The sequence below is a fragment of the Ornithorhynchus anatinus genome, chromosome 4 (genome assembly GCF_004115215.2).
Source record: "Ornithorhynchus anatinus isolate Pmale09 chromosome 4, mOrnAna1.pri.v4, whole genome shotgun sequence".
NCBI lineage: Eukaryota > Metazoa > Chordata > Mammalia > Monotremata > Ornithorhynchidae > Ornithorhynchus > Ornithorhynchus anatinus.
This window is the reverse complement of record NC_041731.1, coordinates 93,865,023-93,879,921: the sequence shown is the minus strand read 5'-3', so window position 1 is coordinate 93,879,921 and position 14,899 is coordinate 93,865,023. Positions and strand designations below refer to the sequence as shown.

At 47.2% G+C, this 14,899-nt stretch overlaps 1 protein-coding gene across 2 annotated transcripts in view; it reads left to right on the top strand.

Moving 5' to 3' along the window:
• ABCD3 (ATP binding cassette subfamily D member 3) overlaps window positions 1-14,899 on the top strand; it is an 89,970-nt gene that overhangs the window by 19,190 nt on the left and 55,881 nt on the right. The gene's annotated exons all lie outside the window — the stretch shown is intronic.

Here is a 14,899-nt window from a genome sequence, read left to right as displayed (position 1 = left end):
CTGATTACCCTGTATCTGCCCCAGCGCTTAGAAAGTGCTCGGCACATAGTAAGCGCTTAACAAATACCAACATTAAGGTAGCCTAAACGTGGTCCAGTCTTAAAGATGGAGACGATCAGCCTAGGTGCAAAATCCAGATCAAAAAAGAGCCAGTGCTTTACTTCCTGGGGCAGGTACAGCGTGGCTTAGTGGAAAGAACATGGGTTTGGGAGCCAGAGGACGAGGGTTTTAATCCCGGCTCCACCACTTGTCTGCTGTGTGATCTTGGACAAGCCGCTTAACTTCTCTGTGCCTGTTACCTCGTCTGTAAAATGTGGAATAAGACCGTGAACCCCATGTGGGACAACCTGATTATCTTCTGTATACCCCAGCGCTTAGAACAGGGCTTGACACATAGTAAGCACTTAACAAATACTGTAGTAATTATTATTATTATTATTACATGTCCCATAGCCCAAAGGCGTCAATCAGCGAATGGAGTTTGAGTGCTTTCCGTGTGTAGATCACTGTATTAAGTGCCAGGAGGAGTACAGTATAACAGAGTTGGTAAGCATGACCCCTACCCTCATGAACTCTTATGGTTCAGAGAGGGAGACAGATGATAAAATAATTACAAATAGGGGAAATTGCAGGGTATGAGGATATGTACGTAAATGCTCTGCAAGTGTAAATTCAAAAGTTCAGCACTTGTGGACAGTATTCCAGCTATTGAGCCGCCTTAAGCCATCCACTCATTCCTCTATATCGAGCGCTTACTGTGTGCAGAGCACTGTACCAAGCGGTTGGTGGAGTACAGTACAACAATAAACAGAAACAAGCGCTGCCCACAATGAGCTTACGGTTTAAGCCAGCCAGTCAGTTGTATTTATTGAGTGCTTACTGTGTGCAAAAGCATCGTACTAAGTGCTTGGGACAGTACAGTATTGCAGTCACATTCCCTGCCCACGGTGACCTTAAAGTTTAGAGGGGGAGATGGACATTAATATACATAAATAGTGGGGAGGCAGGGGAGAGTGTGGGATCTCCAGGTTGGGATGAGCTCAGCCCAGAGCAGCCTTAGGGCCATGGTCTTTGCATTCGTGTATGTGTAGCATTTAATAAATACCACAAATAATATTTTTTCCAGCCTTAGAACTGTGCCTGGCACATAGTAAGTGCTTAACAAAAAACATAAGCGAGCATACCCTATTTTAACCACCCTTTTATTTGTCAGTTATTTTGTCTGAGTCTCCCTCTAGCCGTGAACGTCTTGAGGGCAGAGATCCTGTCTTCTATCTGAATTGTGATCAAGTAATCAAATTTATTGTTCAGTCAGTTGCCAGAATTGAGCAAGTACCATGTGCCGAGCATTGTATTAAATGCTCTGGAGAGAGAGCAGAGTTGGTAGACAAATTCCCTGTCCACAGTGAGCTTATAGTCTCGAAGTGGCTACAAACCATTAATACAAGTGCTTAGTACAGTGCTCTGCACATAGTAAGCGCTCAATAAATACTATTGAATGAATAAATGAATGAATTATGGAAGTGTACAGAAATGCTGTGGGACTGAGGGAGGGGGTTAATAAAGAGTAGCAATCCAAATGCAAGGGAATCACAGAGGGGACTAGGCGATGAGGAAATGAGGATTTTATAAGGGAAGGCCTTTTGGAGGGGGTGTGCTTTTAATAAGAGGGTGGGAGTTCCAGGTCGGAGGCAGGATGTGGGTGAGTGGTCGGTGGCAAGATGGACGAGATCGAGGTGCAGTGAGTAGGTTGGCATCAGAAGAGCGAAGCGTGTGAGCTGGGTTTGTAGTATGAAGTCACAGACTAAGGTAGGAGGAGGTAAGGTGATTAAATGGCTTAAAGGCAATGGTAAGGAGTTTCTGTTGGATTCGGCGGTGGATGGACAACAGCTGGAGGTTCTTGAGGAGGGGGGAAACTTGTACTGAACGGTTTTGTAGAAAAATGATCCAGGCAGCAGAATGAAGGGTGGTCTGAAGTGAGGAGAGACAAGAGGCAGGGAGATCAGCGAGGAGGCTGATGCCGTGATCGAGGTGGGGTGGGAGAGGAGTTGGATTAACGTGGTAGCAATTTGTGTGGAGAGGGAAGGGTGGGTTTTATCAGTGTTGTGAAGGTAATAGTAATAATGATGATTATGTGCCAAGCACTGTTCTGAGCGTTGGGGTAGATACAAGGTAATCATGTTGGACTCAGACCCTGTCCCACTAGGGGCTCCCAATCTTAATCCCCATTTTACTGATGAGGTAACTGAGGGACAAAGAAGTAAAGTGACTTGCCAAGGTCACACAGCAGACAAGTGGCGGAGCTGGGATTGGAATCATGACCTTCTGACTCCCAGGCCCGTGCTCTATTCACTATAATAATAATGTTGGTATTTGTTAAGCGCTTACTACGTGCAGAGCACTGTTCTAAGCGCTGGGGTAGATTCAGGGGAATGAGGTTGTCCCATGTGAGGCTCACAGTCTTCATCCCCATTTTGCAGATGAGGGAACTGAGTCACAGAGAAATCAAGTGACTTGCCCACAGTCACACAGCTGACAAGGGGCAGAGTCGGAATTCGAACCCATGACCTCTGACTCCCAAGCCCGGGCTCTTTCCACCGAGCCGCGCTGCTTCTCTGCCATCCTGCTTCTTAGTACCCTACAAGATTTGGTGACAGATTGAATATCCGAGTTGAGTGAGAGAGATGAGTCGAGGATAATGCCAAGGTCATAGGGTGGTGAGAGAGGGAGGATGGTGGTGGTGTCTGCAGGGGTGGGGAAGTCAGGGGGAGGACAGGGTTGGGATGGAAGATGAGAAGTTCTGTTTTGAACTTGTGAAGTGTGAGGTGTCAGCGGGACATCCAAGTAGAGATGTTCCGAAGTCAGGAGGAAACGTGAGGCTGCAGAGGAGAGAGGTCAGGGCTGGAGAGGGAGATTGGGGAATCCCCCACAAAGAGATGGAAATAAAACAAGTCAATAAATCAGCTCTGCGAGCGAATGAGTTCTCCAAGGGAGTGGGCGTAGAAGGAGAATAGAAGGACCCACAACTGAGCCCCAGACACTCCCACAGTTAGAAGGTGAGGAAGCAGAGGAGGAGCCAGTGAAACAGACTGAGAAGGAAGGCTCAGCGACATACGAGGCCAACCAGGAGAGGACATGTTTTGGACACCTTAACCTGGAGATGTCGACCGGAGTAATGAGCAGCATGTTTCAAAACTGTCGTCAACTACTGAACGCCTTTGGCCTTTGGGTGGATGACGCTACAACTTCAAGAAACTACTCAGGACCTTTTTGTCTCAACACAATCTGTCGTCAGTGGTATTTGTTGAGCACGTACTGTGTGCAGAGCACCGTACTAAGCGTTTTTGAAAGTACAAGACAATAGAGATGGGTAGATGCGATCCTTCTGTCCTTCTACAAAATCCAGCCCTCACACTCTGCTCCTCTGGTGCTAACCTTTTCACTGTGCCTCCATTCCGCCTTGTCGCTGACTCCTAGCCTACGTCCTCCCGCTGTCCTGGAATGCCCTCCCTCCTCAAATCTGCCCGACAATTAGTCTCCCCGCACTTGGAAGCCTTATTGAAGGCACATCTCCTCCAAGAGGCCTTCCCAGACTAAGCCCCGCTTTCCTTCATCTCCCACTTCCTTCTGGGTCACCCTGACCTGCTCCCTTTGCTCTTCCCCCCTCCCATTCATTCATTCAATGCTGTTTATTGAGTGCTTACTATGTGCAGAGCACTGTACTGAGCACTTGGAATGTACAATTTGGCAACAGATAGAGATAATCCCTGCCCAATGACGGGCTTACAGTCTTATCGGGGGAGACATACGGACAAAAACAAGACAACATAATCACGATAAATAGAAGCAAGGGGATGTACACCTCATTAACAAAATAAATAGGGTAATAAAAATATATACAAATATAAAAATATATCAGCCCATGTATATATTGATAATTTTATTTATTCGTGTTGGTGTCTGTCTCCCCCACTCTAGACTGTAAGCCCTTTGTGGGCAGAGAATATGACTGTTTATTGCTATATTGTACTCTCCCAAGCCTTAGCATACGGTAAACCCATAATAAATACAATTGAATGAACGAATAAATGAATGAATACAGTGTGGGAATGTGACTATTTATTGCTGTATTTTACTCTCCCAAGCAGTCAGCACACAGTAAGCGCTCATTAAATACATCGTGAATGAATAAATAAATGAATACATTGTCATACATCTTGTAGCACAGGCCTGGGAGTCAGAAGGACCGGGTTTTAATACCCACCAGTCTCCGCCACTTGTCTGCTGTGTGACCTCATCCAAATCACTTAACTTCAGTATGCTTCAGTTACCTCAGAGCACCTGTAAAATGGGGATTAAAACTGCGAGCCCCTTGGGAGACGGGGACCGTGTCCAACGTGGTTAGTTTGTATTTACCACAGCATTTAGCAGAGTGCCGTGACTCATACCAATTTTTTAAAAAAGGCCATGGATGGAAACGTACATCAGAAAGATTTATTAGCCTGAATTTTTTAGAACTCAGGGAGGGAGGTATAATTTGGGTCCTTAGCAGTGGTAGTCATAATATTTGTTAACCACTTAGTATGGGCAGAGCATTCTCCTGAGTGCTGGGAAGGGATACGTGCATGGGAATTAGACACAGACTCTGTTCCTCAAAGGGCTCACAATAATCTAAGAATATAGGTTGGGGGAGAGGACCGGAGACAACAGATCAGGAGCAATGAAATGATAAGACACTAAACCAGCATCAGAGACAAGGACAGACACATAATATACGAATAAAAACAAAAATCCATAAGGAGCCGTGGCCGGAGGAGCGGAATTAGGTTAGAGGAGCAGAATTTCAGCCTCCTGTGGTGATTCAAAATCCAAGGAGCACCTACAGCCACAGCAATGTCTACCAAAGCCACTCGCTTTCCCGAAGTTTACCGAGGTCTCAGGCTGCAGAGGGTGGAAAGCAGGAGCCGGTGGGGTGTCCTCCTCGAGGTTGCCGAGAGGAGCCGGTGCCAGTTCCTGCAGAAGCAGAGTGGCTGGGGCACGGAGCAGGCCGGTGGACAGGATTTGATTCTGTGCTCTTTTGACCGTGTACTTGTTATAACAGCATTCATTACCTGTTGGAAGAGATTGCTGTTTATGGTTTTACCTAGCATCTTTAGTCAAATACGAGAAGCCGCATGGCCTAGTGGATAAAACTTGGGCCCGGGGTTCAGAAGGACCTGAGTTCAAATCGCAGCTTTGCCCCTTGTCATTTCTCTTCTCTGGGCCTCAGTTACGTCATCTGTAATATGGAGATTAAAACTGTGAGCCCAGGTGGGCCAGGGACTGTGTCCAACATGATCATCTTGCATCTAATCCAGTGCTTACTACAGTGCCTGGTGCAAAGTAGGCACTAAAAAAATGCCATAAAAATTACATTTTTATCCCTTTCCTCGGGTGAGCAGAAAGCCTGTGTGTTTTATTTTCTAAACACCCAAGTACCGATTGGGATTACATCATCTTCACATCAAACAGAAACTCCTTGCCGTTGGAAACTCGATCAGCTTGCCTTCTCTTACCTTACCCTACTGTACTACGGCCCAGTCTGCACTTTGCTCCTCTAGCACCAGCGAGGTCACTGTGTCCTGATTTCGTCTATCTCCCCGCCGACCCCTTTCCCGCATCTTCCCTCTGGCCTGGAACTCCTTCCCCCTCCACATATGCCAGACCAGCGGACCCCCCACCTTCAAAGCTTTATTAAAATCACATCTCCAAGAGGCCTTCCCCGATTAAGCCCTCTTCCCTCTCCCTTCTGTGGCGGCTACGGTGTTTTCATTTGGCATTTAGGCACTTGGATCCGTTCCCTTCGGGCACTCGGTATTCACCTCAGCCCCACGGCACGTACACATCCATATTCTATATATGTTAATGTCTCTGTCCCCCTCTAGACCGTAAGGTCATAATAGTAATGATGACATTTGTTAAGCGCTTACTATGTGCCGGGCCCAGTACTAAGGGCTGGGGAGGGTACAAGCAAATCGAGTTGGACATAGTCCCTGGCCCCACGTGGGGCTCACAGTCTCAATCCCCATTTTATTCATTCAGTCGTTCAATAGTATTTATTGAGCGCTTACTATGTGCAAAGCTCTGTGTTAAGCGCTTGGAATGTGCACTTCGGCAACAGATAGAGACAGTCTAATCGGGGGAGACAGACGGTAGAGCGAAACAGAACAAGTAACTGAGGCACAGAGAAGAGAAGTGACTTGCCCAAGGTCACGCAACAGACAAGTGGTGGAGCCGGCATTAGAACCCATGACCTTCTGACTCCCAGGCCCGTCCTCTGTTTACTATGCCATGCTGCTGCTTGGTGGGCAGAGAACGTGTCTACTACTCTGTTATATTGTACGTTCCCGAGCGCTTAGTACAGTGCTGTGCACACAGTAAGCGCTCAGTCAATACCACCGATTGATAGAGGGGTTGGGATTCAGGAAACCGCCATCTGTCGACATCGAAAACAGGGTCTAATTTTGAAACCCCTGCTGATTCCTAAATGAGTCGGAGGCGCTGTCTTTGATTCACAGGATGATCATTCAGGAATATTTATTGAGCGCTTACTATGTGCAGAGCACTGTACTAAGCGCTGGGAATGTACAAATCGGCAACAGATAGAGACAGTCTCTGCCCATTGATGGGTTTACGGTCTAATCGGGGAACGGGAGTTTACAGGATTACAGGATTATGATTACAGGAGTTTTTCAGCCTAAATGAAGCTGTAGCTGGGAGACTTTGCCAAAGTCTAGGTGCCTGGGGCCTGGCCTCCACCTCGGTCAGATCAGGTTGAGAAAACTTCCTGGCTGGTGCAAGAGCGCGCCAACCCGAGACCAGTGCAGGTGAGACCTTCGGGGATTTGAACGAAGGATGCTCCGGGCAAGATCCTCATCTGCAGGAGAGATCTAATAATAATAATAATGTTGGTATTTTTTAAGTGCTTACTATGGGCAGAGCACTGTTCTAAGCACTGGGGGAGATACAGGGTCATCAGGTTGTCCACAGGTAATCCCCATTTGACAGATGAGGTAACTTGAGGCACAGACAAGTGAAGTGACTTGCCCACAGTCACACAGCTGACAAGTGGCGGAGCCGGGGTTCGAACCCATGACCTCGGACTCCCAAGCCCGGGCTCTTTCCACTGAGCCGCGCTGCTTCTCTAGCTGTTGCACGTGGTGGCATCCTACTGAGAGCTCACCACCTCCAAGAGGCCTTCCCAGACTTTTCCCTCTGCTCCCCCTCCACCCTCTGCTCCTCCCTCTTCCCCCTTCACCTCTCCTCAGCTGAGTCCCCTTTCCCTCTGCTTCCCCTTCCCTTCCCTCCTCACCCTCTGCTCCTCCCCCCCTTCTTCCCCTCCCCTCAGCACTGTGCTCATTTGTATATATTCTTTATTATCCTATTTATTTTGTTAATGAGGTGTCCATCCCCTTGATTCTATTTGTTGTGATAATGTTGTCTTGTTTTTGTTTCGTGCTGTTTTGCTCTGCCGTCTTTCTCCCCCGATTAGACCGTGAGTCCATCATTGGGCAGGGATTGTCTCTCTCTGTTTCCGAATTGTCCATTCCAAGCGCTTAGTACAGTGCTCTGCACATAGTAAGCGCTCAATAAATACAGATGAATGAATGAATGAACCACCAGGCCCAGGGGCTACCTCCATCCCCCTGACGGGTTTGGAGAAGGTGATAATAATAATTATGGTACTTATTAAGTGCTTACTATGTGCCAAGCACTGTTCTAAGCGCTGGGGTAGTTACAAGTTAATCAGGTTGGACACAGTCCCACCCCCCCCCCCCCCATAGGGCTGCCATTCTTTTAATCCCATTTTACAGATGAGGTAACTGAGGCCCAGAGGAAGTTAAGCGACTTGCCCAGGGTCATACGACAGACATGGGGCGGAGCTGGGATTAGAACTCAGGTCTTTCTGGCTCTCAGACCCGGGCTCTTTCCTCTAAGCCACGCTGATTCTCAGTAGAGGCTGTATTACCACAAACTAATCTTTGGTCTCTCTAGAGAAAGCACTATTTTGGCATTTGCTAAGAGGCGATGTGATGCAGAGGAGCAAAAGGTGGATTTAAAGTTCTTATTCTAATCCCTGTTCAGATATTAGTTTTTTGGTGTCCCTGGGAAGGTGTTTAACCTTTCAGCGTAGTATTTTCCTCAGTCGTAAGCTGGAAAGGAGAATGCTGATTAAAGTTATAATTCTCATTTACCTGCCTCCTGCTTTATATTGGTGGTCCGAGAAAAGTCTGAGAGAAATGAATTCATAACAGTGAACAGTTGTATTTCTTAATAATGTCGGTATTTGTTAAGCGCTTACTACGTGCCGAGCACTGTTCTAAGCGCTGGGGTAGATACAGGGTAATTAGGTTGTCCCATGTGAGGCTCACAGTTAATCCCCATTTTACAGATGAGGTAACTGAGGCCCAGAGAAGTGAAGTGACTCACCCACAGTCACACAGCTGACAAGTGGCAGAGCCGGGAGTCGAACCCATGACCTCTGACTCCGAAGCCCAAGCTCTTTCCACTGAGCCACGCTATTTCTTGTGCGCTTACTGTGTGCAGAGCACTGTTCTAAGCACTTGGAAGGGTACAGTTAGAACAGTCACATTCCCTGTCCACAGTGAGCTTAGGAAAACAGTATATTTTTTTATGCCCCTTTGGTTCATTAAAAGAACATATAATTTTCTGTTTAAACTTGGGTTTTTTGTGCACCTTCATTCAGTCGTATTTATTGAGCGCTTACTATGTGCAGAGCAGAAGCAGCGTGGCTCAGTGGAAAGAGCACGGGCTTTGGAGTCAGAGGTCACGGGTTCGAATCCCTGCTCGGCCACTTGGCAGCTGTGTGACCGTGGGCAAGTCACTTCACTTCTCTATGCCTCAGTTACCTCATCTGTAAAGTGGGGATTAATTGTGAGCCTCACGTGGGACAACCTGATTACCCTGTATCTACCCCAGCGCTTAGAACAGTGCTCTGCACGTAGTAAGCGCTTAACAAATACCGACATTATTATTATTATTACAGTGCTCTGCACATAGTAAGCGCTCAATAAATCCGATTAAATGAAAGAATGTTTGGACCTGCACTCCAGAGGCTTGACGTGGATCAAGCCATTTGCTCCTTATCCCCGCTGGGAATAGGCTCCACAATTTCAGCCAGCCATTCAATCAGTGGTATTTATTGAGCACTTACTGTGTGCAGAGCACTGTACTGAGTGCTTGGGAGAGTGTAGTGTAATAGAATTAGTAGGCACGTTCCCTGCTCGCATTGAGCTCGCAGTCTGGAGAGGGAGACAGACATTGATATCAGTGAATAAGTTATGGGTGGGTACGTAAGCACTGTGAGGCTGAGGGAAGGGGTAAATAAAGGGGGCAAATCCAAGTTCAAGGGCAGTGCGGAAGGGAGTGGGAGAAGAGGAAACGAAGGCTCAGTCAGGGAAGGCCTCTTGGAAGAGATAGGCCTTCAATAAGGCAGGAGAGAAGCAGCGTGGCTCAGCGGAAAGAGCTCGGGAGTCAGAGGTCTTGGGTTCGAATGCCGGCTCTGCCACCTGTCAGCTGTGTGACTGTGGGCAACTTAATTCACTTCTCTGTGGCTCACTTCCCTCATCTGTAAAATGGGGATGAAGACCGTGAGCCTCACGTGGGACAGCCTGATTCCCCTGTATCTCCCCCAGGGCTTAGAACAGTGCTCTGCCCATAGTAAGCGCTTAACAAATACCAACATTATTAATAAGGCTCTGAAGGTGGGGAGAGTGATCGTCTGTAAGATATGAAGAGGGAGGGCGTTCCAGGCCAGAGGCAGGATGTGGGGAGGAGGTCGAGGGGGCTAGAGGTCAGCCGGGGCCTTTGAAGTACAAGTGGGAGTTGCTGGTATCCAGTAGCTGTGAAATCAGAAGGAGAGGAAAACAGAAGATGGGAGAAAAGAGAGAAATCCTTCCTTTTCTCACTATAGAGAACAGGCAAGGGCAACCTCAAGTTAGGAAAGAGCAGAGTAACTGGGAGATGGGACATCTGGGTTCTGATCAGTCAGACAGTGGTATTTATTAAACACTTACTGTGTGCAGAGCACTGCGTGGTTCAGTGGAAAGAGCCAGGGCTTGGGAGGCCGAGGTCATGGGTTCGAATGCCGGCTCTGCCACTTGTCAGCTGTGTGACTGTGGGCAAGTCACTTCTCGGTGCCTCAGTTACCTCATCTGTAAAATGGGGATGAAGACGGTGAGCCTCACGTGGGACAACCTGATTGCCCTGTGTCTACCCCAGCGCTTAGAACAGTGCTCTGCGCATAGTAAGCGTTTAACAAATACCAGCGTTATTATTCATTCAGTAGTATTGAGCGCTTACTATGTGCAGAGCACTGGACTAAACACTTGGAATGAACAGTTCGGCAACAGATAGAGACAATCCCTGCCCACTGACGGGCTTACAGTCTAATCGGGGGAGACAGATGGACAAAAACAGTTGGTAGACCTGTTCCCTGTCCACAAGAAGCTTGCAAGTCTAGGGGGAGACAGGCGTTCAATTATATATGCATGCATAAGGCTGAGGGTGCATCAGAGCCTTCTTGAAGGCACGTCTCCTCCAAACGGTCTTCCCAGGCTAAGCCCCACTTTTCCTCATCTCCCACTCCCTTCTGCTTCACCCTGACTCGCTCCCCCTCCCAGCCCCAAAGCACGTATGTGCCTATCTGTAATTTTATTTATTTGCATCGATGCCTCTCTCCCCCTCTCTAGACTGGGAACTCACTGGTGGGCAGGGATTGCCACCGTTTATTGTTGTAGCGTACTTTCCCAAGTGCTTAATCCAGTGCTCTGCACCTAGTAAGCGCTCAGTAAATGCGACTGAATGAATGAATGAATTTCAAGCACTTAAAGGGCATTGGTGCAAGGATATAGGCGACACCGAAACTCATTTAGGGACAGGGAACGTTTCTGCTAATTCCGTCAAATTGGACCGTCCCAAGCGCTTCTCAGTAAAGACGATTGTTTGATGGATTGATTGAGGGCAAGTAGGGGAAATAAGGGTTTAATCAAAGAAGGCCTCCTGGAGGAGATGTGCTTCTTGTAACTTTAAAAGTAGGAAGAGTAGTGGCCTGTGAGATATGAAACGGGAAAGAGCTCCAGGCCTTAAGGAAGCAATAAGTCTCTCCCATTCTGTCTTTTGGCCCAGATGGATGGGGAAATGAGAATGAGGAATGTCATAGAGGGGACAAGAAGTTCATGGAGTGGGACAGAGAGGGAAAAATGTAAAAATGCAGATAAATAGAAACACACACACCGGTATACTGACAGAAAACTCTTTCTGTCTCTGTCTTTCTCCCTCTCATTTTATATAAAGCTTAAAGGGGTCGGCACCTCCCCATTTACGTGTTGTGGGCAAGGAAAGTGCTAATTCTGTTGTATCGTGCTCTCCCAAGCACTCAGTACAGTGTTTTGCACATAGTAAGCGCTCAATAAATACGATTGTTTGATTGATTGATTGCTGGCATGCTAAATTCCCATGTTGGCATGGACCCTCCTCTCAGGGGTAGGGTTCTGGGTGGGGGCAGCTCACGTGGTTCCTTTCATGATCAGGAGTCTATGGTATTTATTGAGCACTTGTGTGCAGAGCACTGTGCTAAGCAGTTGGGAAAGTACATTATAACTGAGTTGGTAGGCATGTTCCCTGCCCACGAGTGGGAAAGAGCACGGGCTTGGGAGTCAGAGGACGTGGGTTCTAACCCCAGCTCCGCCACTTGCCTGCTGTGTGACGATGGGCAAGCCACTTCACTTCTCTGTGCCTCAGTTACCTCAACTATAAAATGGGGATTAAAATTGTGAGCCCCACCTGGGACAGCCTTATTACCCTGTAGCCACCCCAGCACTTAGAACAGTGTTTGGTACATAGTAAGCACTTAAATACCGTAATTACTATTAGAGGGGGAGACGTTAATATAAATAAATGAATCAAGGATATGTACATAAGTGCTGTGGGGCTGAAGGTGGGATGAATGAAGGGTATAAATCCAAGGGCGAGGGTGGACGCAGAAGGGAGCGGGTGAGAGGAAAGGAGGGCAGAGTCGGGGAAGGCCTCTCGGCAGAGATGTGTCATCAGTGAGGCTTTGAAGGTGGAGAGAGTGATGGTCTGTCGGCTGTGAAGAGGGAGCGATCAAGAAATCCCCGGGCCCGTCTCCTTGCAGACTTGGCAGCGGGAACAAGGGCTCTGAAACCCCAGTGGAAAGGTCCCATCCGTGCCCAGTGGAGAGGGCCAAGGATATCAGGCATACCGGACCTTCCTGACCCTGATTCAAGCTCGCTTCATCTCTGGTGTGCGCTTTCAAGTTTCGAGACTGTAAAGCTCGTTGTGGGCAGGGAATGTGTCTGTCTATTGCTAGATTGTAGTCTCCCAAGCGCTTAGTACAGTGCTCTGCATATAGTAAGCACTCCGTAAGTACAACTGAATGAATGGAAGTTTGTGGCGAAAGGGGCTGAGAAAGAAATCCATGCAACCATCCTGTACATGTTTACCCCCCTTTTTTCCACCTTGACTCTCTCTCTCTCCCCTTTTCTCTCTCTCTTTCTTTTTTTCTGCAATTTTTTAAGCCCTTGCCAGGCTGTACTAAGCACTGGGGTAGATACAAGCTAATCGGGTTGGATATGGTCCTTGTCCCAGAAGGGGCTCACAGTCTTAATCCCCATTTGACAGACGAAGTAACTGAGGCACAGAGAGGTTATTGGAGTTGTCCAGGGTCATACAGTAGACAAGTGGAGGAGCCGGGAATTTTATTTTATTTTATTTTTTTGGTGTTTGTTAAGCACTTAGCATGTGCTGGGCCTGTACTAAATGCTGGGGTAGGTGCAGACTATTCATTCATTTGTTCATTCATTCAATAGTATTTATTGATAGTAGTACTTGATTACTATTAGTAATAGTAATAGTATTAGTAATAGTAATCGTAATCAAGTTGGACACAGTTCATGTCCCGCTTGGACTTGGGAGTCAGAGGTCATGGGTTCGATTCCTGGCTCTGCCACTTGTCAGCTGACTGTGGGCGAGTCACTTCACTTCTCTGTGCCTCAGTTACCTCATCTGGAAAATGGGGATTAAGACTGTTAGCCTCACGTGGGACAACCTGATTACCCTGTATCTCCCCCAGCACTTTGAACAGTGCTCTGCACATAGTAAGCGCTTAACAAATGCCACCATTATAATCCCTATTTTACAGATCAGGGAACTGAGTAAGTAAGTAAGAGTAAAGTAAGTCGCCCAAGGTGACACAGCAGACAAGCAGAGCGGGGATTAGAACCCAGACCCTTTTGAATCCCAGACCCAGGCTCTATCCACTAGGTAACACTGTTTCTTTTCCTCCCTATCCGAGAAGAGATGACTTCATAATGCCTACTTTACCAGGAAAGTGCTGCAGTGACCTTTTAAAATCAAAAGCCGCCTTTTGTTTTGAGGCCGCAGATTCACATGAGGCCCCGAGGGAGAGAAAGGCTTAGGCACATTTATTCATTGTTCCCATTCAGGGAGAGAAATTAAGGAAGCCGGGAAGGTTGCGCTAGAGACAGAGAGAAATAAATAGAGCAAGGGAGTATGTGTGAGGGGGAAGAAAGGAGAAGGGAAGAGCAGCTGGAAAGGAAGAGAAGGAGAAATATCAAAGGAGACAAATGACATGTCTAAGGGGAGCGGGGCAGAAAGGGAGAAAGATTACAGAGTAATTAAAAAGCAGAAAAGGGAAAGACGAAGGATGACGATTACAAGAAAAAGTAGGAACATTGAGTGGCAGAGAAGATTGAGAAAGAGGAATGTTAGAGACGGAACAAGGTCAGAGAGGGACAAATAAGCAGCGTGGTCTAGTGGAAAGAGCACTGGCCTAGGAGTGGGAGGATCCGGTTTCTAAACCCAGCTCTGCCACCTGTCTCCTGTGTGACCTTGGGCAAGTCACTTAACTTCTCTGGGCCTCAATTACCTCATCTGTAAAGTGGGGATTAAGTCCTACTTACTGCTATTTAATAATAATAATAATTATTATGGTATTTGTTAAGCACTTACTATGTGCCACGCACTGTCCTAAGTGCTGGGGTAGATAGGGCTCACACAGAGCTCACACAAGGCTCACAGTCTTAATCCCCATTTTACAGATGAGGGAACTGAGGCACAGAGAAGTGAAATAACTTGCCCAAGGTCACTCAGCAGGCAAGTGGCAGATACTGGGATTACAACCCATGACCTTCTGACTCCCAGGCCTGTGCTTTATCTACTTAGCCATGAAAGAGGGACTGAATCCAACCCGATGCACTAGTATGTCTTCCAGTGCTTAAAACAGTGCTTGGCACATATTGTAAGGGTGTAACAAGTACCTTAATGATGATGGCAGGTAGAGAAAGGTAGATCAATTTATAAACTGAGGGACCTGAGGGAGATGACAGAAAACTAGAGAGACTGAAAATAAAAAAAGGTTGAAAGAGAAAATGTGTAACAACCCTTACTTAATAGAGACCTAGAATTTGCCAGGGATCCAACTCATATAAACCCCTTGGCCGTCTCTGGAACTTTATGTACCTAGAGCGTGGCTTAGTGGAAAGAGCCCGAGCTTGGGAGCCAGAGGACGTGGATTCTAATTCCGCTTCACCACTTGTCTGCTGTGTGTGACCTAGGGCAAACCACTTAACTTCTCTGTGCCTCACTTCCCTCATCTGTTAAATGGAGATTGAAAATGTGAGCCCCTTATGGGACAACCTGATTGCCCTGTATCTACCCTAGTGCCTAGAACAGTGCTTGGCACATAGAAAGCACTTAACAAATACCATTATTATTATTATTATTATTATTATATGGTCTTCCTCAGAACTTTTTTCATGGTCCATTCAATCATTCACTTTGATTACTCTCCTTGTAG